Here is a 7,018-nt window from a genome sequence, read left to right as displayed (position 1 = left end):
CCGAGGCTTTGGAAAGGAAGGGAAAGCTTGAAATGTTACCTTTTTCAACGGGTCACCGCAGAGATTGAGGAGAGCAGACACTGGTAAGAATCTTCACCCTTCCTTGGCTTTTGCTGTTTATCCTAGGAGCCCATGTGCAGCCTCCAGACAAATGTAGTCTTGTGTCTACTAGAATTTGACAAGATTTTTCATTAATTTTAATGTTAGCTTCCCCTGGGCTGTTGAGGAAATAACCAGTAGCAGTTTACTGGAGAATTTCTGGGAGTTTGGTTAACCCCAGGAGGGACCCTCTTTTGAGGAGGGAGTTGCTATGGAACGATTTGACAAAACTTTTCCCCTTGTATCCTGACTGAATGCAAATGAGAGAACTTTGGGCCTGTGTTTTGATGGGGCCTTTCCCAGTGACTCAGTGATAAAGCATTTGCCTGCAGTGCAGGAGACCAGAGTTCAATCCCTGGGCTGGGAAGATCCCCTGGAGAAGGGAATGGCTACCCACTCCAGTATGTTTATATGGAGAATTCCATGGACAGAGGATCCTGGCAGGCTGCAGTCCATGTGATCATGAGAGTCGGACACTACTGTGTGAGGGAGCATGGAGAGTTTTGACCATGGACCCCAGGAGGGTGCAACAAAGGGGAGCGTTCTAGGTTTCTGGCTTTAAAACTATTTAGTGGACTTTATTTATGGTCTTCTGGTCTCTTCAGAGTGGAAAAGCAATTCACTGGAAGCTTAGTGAGTACTCACATAACAGAGGATAGAGGCTGGTGGTAGGAGTCACCTTAGTCTTTCGATGTTTTGTTTTAGACAGGTCTTTAATTTTTCATTCGCCTTTTATAATGAAACATTCAATGAAGCTTTGGGGCAGCCTTGCTTTTTGGAGGCTTTGGCATGTCAATTAAAATAGATATCCCATTTTCTTTGTTTATTTGGGCAACACTCTCGGGTGCACTTCTTAAATGAACGATAATTGTCTCTTTGGAAAGTTCCCCATGGTGGTCATGGTAATTCTAGTTTGTCTTAGTAGGATTTTGCCATTTTTGTAGATATTTACACCTCCTGGGCCACAGTTCTTAGGCATAAAATAAGCAGGTGTACCGGAAGATGGCATTCAGTTCTTTGAAACTAGAAGATCTTGTTACTTTAGCTGAGCAGATTAATACCTGAGGTGGATGTGCTGCTGGGTTGGGGTTTTTGTGGTGTTTTACAAAAACTTTTACGAAACAATTTTGTTGCTGAAAAACTGTTTAAAAATGATGAAAGAAGTCAATTCGGGTGGTACTAAAAAACTTTAATGAAATGGAAAATCTCCTTTTGGAGAACTGCCAAAGAGGGCAGAAAGCAAGAAGCTTTTATGGGATAAAGAATAAAGAGCAAGAAAGAGACAAATAGAAAATACTGCTTGCTGCTGCTGCTAAGTCGCTTCAGTCATGTCCGACTCTGTGCAACCCCATAGATGGCAGCCCACCAGGCTCCCCCATCCCTGGGATTCTCCAGGCAAGAACACTGGAGTGGGTTGCCATTTCCTTCTCCAAAGCATGAAAGTGAAAAGTGAAAGTGAAGTTGCTCAGCCATGTCCTACTCTTCGCGACCCCATGGACTGCAGCCTACCAGGCTCCTCTGCCCAAATATCTGCATGGCTGGGGACAAATGGTCAACCTTGTTTGGGGTGAGAAGCCAGAGGTGGGTTGTTTTTTGGGGATTGGCTGTTGGGATATGCTGCATATCTGCTCAGGAGAAGCATTTGGAGGAACATGAAAGTTGTAATATTTCGGTTTTTTGACGCAGTGTCTCAGGCAGAAGCCACTCCATCTTGGGCCTAGAAATGTATTTCATCGGTATTTTGTACATATCTCCAGATTAGATATGTACATGGCCACCCTAGGTGGTATCTTTTGAAGAAAACATACTTCTTTTAGCCCGGCTAGTAGGCGTGCTTCAATCCATGGGCTTGCAAAGAGTTGGACGCGACTGAACAAAAACAGTAAAGATTTAAGTCAAGATGTTAATATTTGCCTCTTCTATCTTGGCTGATACTGGCACTCCTCAAAATGTGGTCCTTTAACTGATCAGAACCAACTGGGTTCTTGTTAGAAATGCCGATTATCAAGTCCCAACTGAGATTTCTAGAGTAAGAATCTCTAGGGGTGGGTCCCAGAATCTGTCTTTTAACAAGTCATCCTGTTACTCTTCTGCACCATGAAGTTAGAGAAACACTGTTCAAGACCTCTTGGAGTTGTTTTTTCCTCTTTTGGCTTTGCAAAAAAGGAGAAGTAATCATCTCAACCCCGTTTCTAATTTATTGCATTTACTCAAAGGGATGCATGTTACTATAGGAGTTTCAGCAGGTGACATGGTATAGCTAATGGCAATTGGAGAAACAGTAGAAACATATGTTTAACAAGCCAGTTTCCATCCACAAGACTCAGTATTATTAATGGAGAGACAGCCACCTTCACCCCTCCATCCCTGCCTCCTCCATTTTGGAGGCCTGTGGCAAGCCAGGTTGTCAACTGCACCTACAAGTTATAGATTGGAGTTCCAGAGACATCCCTGTCTTGAAGCCCATTAATTTGCTTGAGTGGCTCAGAGAAGCATTTTACTTACCAGGTCACTGGTTTATGACAAAGAGCTATCACTCAGGAAAGCCAGATGGAAGAGATACATTCAGCAAGGGATGCGGAAAGGGCAGAAGTTTCCATGCCCTCTCCAAGCACACCACTCTCCCCAAATCTACAGTGTTCACCAACCTGGAATCTCTTCAAACCCCATTTTTTTTTTCTTAATGGAGGTTTCATTGCATGAGGAAGTATATCATTGGCCATAGGAGATTAAATCAATATCCATCTCCTCTCCCTGGAAGCCGTGGGTGGGATTGAAATTGGTCCCCCTGACCCCATCCTTAAGTGTTTTCCAAGCCACTATTAACATAGTAAAAGACAACTTAATTACTCTTTAACACTTAGGAAATTCCAAGGGTGCTAGGAGCTTTATACCCGAAACTGGGAAGAAGACCAAATATATATTTTTATGGTAAATTACAGTATTACATAGCACAAGCTGGCATGGGCTAAAGGAGATACGATTAATATGACATTCAAAGGAGAGAAGATACCATCCACATTCTCCCTGCAGGACCATCAGTGTAATAGATGAAGACTGAGCACCCGTACCCCAGCTTCAGTTGCCCCATTCCAGCTCTCAGTCATGCAGTGTGTGCCCCTCTGCTTTTGTAATTGGGTGAAACTGCACAACACAAGGCTTGGAATCTGGCATCACATGGAACCACCAAAGGGACCAGATGACACACTCAGAAAGTCAGGGGGTTAACTCTGACCATTGGGAATCCAGAGATGGAAGGGAACCAGGCCGGTTAACTTCTCCTTCTCTGTCCTTGGGCTGCTCTGAGGCACAGCTTCCCCTTGAAGCCATTGAGACAACCCCTGTGTTCTTATCAGTGAAAGCACCTCCCAAGCTGTCTACAATGTCTTTTGGCGGCATCTTGTGAGGCAGGAGCCAGTGCTAAAACATCACAACACACTGCTTCCCATTTTCCCTGCTTCCCTTTCTTTCCCTTTTCTTCCTTCCTTGCTTATTTTAGCCTAAATCCTTTTTTTCTCACCCCACTGCCCAAGGGTTTGCACCTCCCAAGTAAACTCCCATCACTTTGACCTCTGCCTCCAGCTCTGTTTCCTAGAGACTTTGAGCTCCATGCCATCCTTTACATTCAGATGCCAAATTTGAGTATGTATATTTGTATATATTGGAGAAGGAAATGGCAGCCCAACTCAAGTATTCTTGCCTGGAGAATTCCATGGATGGAGGAGCCTGGCAGGCTACAGTCCATGGGGTCCCAAAGAATCAGACACAACTGAGTGACTAACACTATTACTACTATATGTATATATGTGTATGTGCCACTGTGTTTAAATAAGGCCCCTGGATATTATAGGCAGAGACTTCCCCCTCATCTTTGTTTTCCTATAGCTTAGTTCAGCGTCCGTCTGTCATATAGCAGGTATTCATTAAACAAGAAAAGAATGACAGGTGGATAATTGCCCAAAAGAATGAGGTTAATGATGAAGAATGGACAGGGAGAGTATGGACTGGCCTAGAGTGGATTAGAGATTGGGTAAACAGGAGTGACACAGTTAAGGGACCAGAGGTAGCTAGAGGAAGCACCCCAAGTAGAAGTTGAAGGGATTAGTTCATCTAACCAGGCAGAGTAAGGGAGATGCTGTGGCACCCATCACCTTCCGGGAAGTTTTATCTGCACCCACTGTGAAAGGATGCTCTCGCTTGCCTCACTCTGTCATTACCGTCCTCTACTCTGTGTGCATCCTGGGGAATGGAAGTTGGAATGTGTTTGACTCTTGTGAAGGAAAGGAATTCTGCGGGGATTTGGTCTCTTCTCAGTCCTGTGGGATGATTCTGAGCATTTTGTGGAAGCCCTCCATCCTTTCCAGTGTTTAGATTAGGACTGGCTTGCAGGGCTGCCTTTCTGGACAGTGAAACATAGGTAACTCCTGGGAAAGTCTTCCTCACTCTTACAGAAGGAGAAAAGAAGGGGCTGAGCTTTGGAAATGGTTCCTTAGGCTGCCATGGTTGGACTGTTATCTTAAGACCATGAGAGGAATGATCTGAAAACAGAGAGAACATACTAAGGACGACAGAGCTGAAGACAGCGTGAGTCTTTGAAGGTGTTTTGCAAGCTGCTAATATAATCAACTTGACTTCTAAGCTACTTATTTAAGATAAGGACCAGTTTTTATAATGGATGCCATTTCAATTGGACTTTCTATTACTTGCCCCTGAAAGAATCCTGACTAACACCCCCATGATCTGTGCCAACAATGTGCCAGGGAGTCTGGGTGGGGGTGGCATGCCTGGCATAGTGAAAAGGTTGGGACTTTGGCCCCAATTAGCTGAGTGACTATAGGCATGTTAATTAATCTCTGAATCCTACTTTTTCTCAGTTTAAATATGGGAATTGTGATATTAGAATCTAATTTTTTCACAGTGTTATGAAAGTAAATGAATTAATAAATGCTAATCTCACTATAAACATTAGACAGTACTTTTCATCTGCAGCTTGTGAACCATTAATGGATTGTGAAAGAGAGTTGCATTGAGGACTAAAACTTAAAAGAACTAAAATGAAACAGAAAATACTGCTGTTACCACACATAGTAAGTTTAGTCTTCTAAAATTATTGTTTCATTCACGTGTGTAGTTGTACATGCGTGCTTATGCTGCATAGCTGTCAGGTTAAATATATTTCTTGCTTTAGGTCATACACAGAGATGTTTGTGAAGCATGGATTTAGAGTAAAGTGAATACCTGAGGCCAAACAAGAGTGAACACAGAAAATGGTCTTCAGGTGAATTGTGATGATGTGCAGTGTCTCCTGGGAAAAGATGGAGAACAATGGACTACACCCAGATCCCATAGGATACCCAACACCTTATGGGAAGGTTGACTGCTTTGGGGGACAGGTAGATTTGCTGTGTTTTGTAAATACAGAGTACCTGCTTAATTTTATACTCCCTTTTCACCAACATACATCCTAGAGAGCCATGGCTAGAGAAAAGAGAAGAGTGAATTTAGCAATTCTTTTTATAGCCTAGACACAAACAGGAGACACCTGCGTGGAGGCGTGGCTTGTCTACCATCACCTTTAATCACCATGGAGTTCAAGTATGTGCACAAGGCAAGAAAAGCAAGAATTACTCCAGTACAAAGGAAAGAATAACAGCAAATCCTTTCAAAATGCAGGTTTTGCCCTGGATTGTTTTTCTTCTTTTAATGAGCAAGGGGAGAAGATTAGAAAAAATTATTTAGGTCATTCACACATGTCTGGGAGAGGTCTAGTGCCTTCAGCCATGCAGGGAGAAAGGCAAATTGAAGATCAACTGAGCGATAACTGCCCCTCTCTATGGACCGCTGTCTTAGTTGCTTTAAAGGACTGGTGCTTGACGCTTGCTTTTGAGGAGCTTTCAGTTTGGTCAGAAAAGGATGGGGTAAAAGGTAGGAATCAGAGAAGAGTATAGTGAGCACTGGGTCTGCCCAGGTGGCACTAGTGGTAAAGATCCTGTCTGCCAATGTAGGAGACATAAGAAACGGGGTTGATCAGTGGGTTAGATCCCCTGGAGGAGGGGATGGCAACCTACTCCAGTATTCTTGCCTGGAGAATCCCATCGGCAGAGGAGCCTGGCAGGCTACAGTTCATAGGGCCACAGAGTCAGACACAACTGAAGTGACTTAGCACACATACATGCATAGTGAGCACTGAGACTTCGTCACACTTTGAGCTTTCTCATTTCAAGCTGACACAAACCCAATATCCCCTCTGTTTTACAGAGAAGTCAAAGGAGGCTGAAAAAGATGTGGTCGCTCATTCAAAATGTCAGAGCTGATATTTAAACATAAGCCTGTTTGTCTCTCAAGTCACCTGTATTCCCTGGAGAGGAGAATCTTTACCCTGATTGTTGCTTAAGTCTTTTTTTTTTTTTACTTCTTTTGCTTAAAGGAAAGTAAAGAACATAAGTTCCTTACGTTGTCAGCTATGAGTATTCAAGTTATTATCTAGGGGATTTATTTTTTATCTCAAATCTCCATTTTCTTCAATAGTTACTATTGTTAAAGTACTTAACATGTTGGGAATGTGGATATTTTGCTCTACACTGAGCAGATACTTAACATACATTATTACCAGATCTCACTGCCAAAGTTGGTGGTCACCTCCTTCCCCTCTCTCTCCCTCTTCTCATTTTAGAAATTAGAAATACAAGAGAAATACAGAAAAGTCAAAAACAAACTGACTACCCTGTGTCCTCACTATATGGCAGAGCAGGGTTTCTAACCTGTGCTCACTGACTTTTGACTAAACCTCTAACATGTACCAGAGAAGGCAATGGCACCCCACTCCAGTACTCTTGCCTGGAAAATCCTATGGATGGAGGAGCCTGGTGGGCTGCAGTCCATGGGGTCGCTAAGAGTCGGACACTACTGAGCAACTTCA

The sequence above is a fragment of the Bos grunniens genome, chromosome 20 (assembly GCF_055505025.1).
Source record: "Bos grunniens cultivar Pamir isolate PY7600 chromosome 20, Bosgru_T2T1.0, whole genome shotgun sequence".
NCBI lineage: Eukaryota > Metazoa > Chordata > Mammalia > Artiodactyla > Bovidae > Bos > Bos grunniens.
This window is presented reverse-complemented; position numbering follows the sequence as displayed.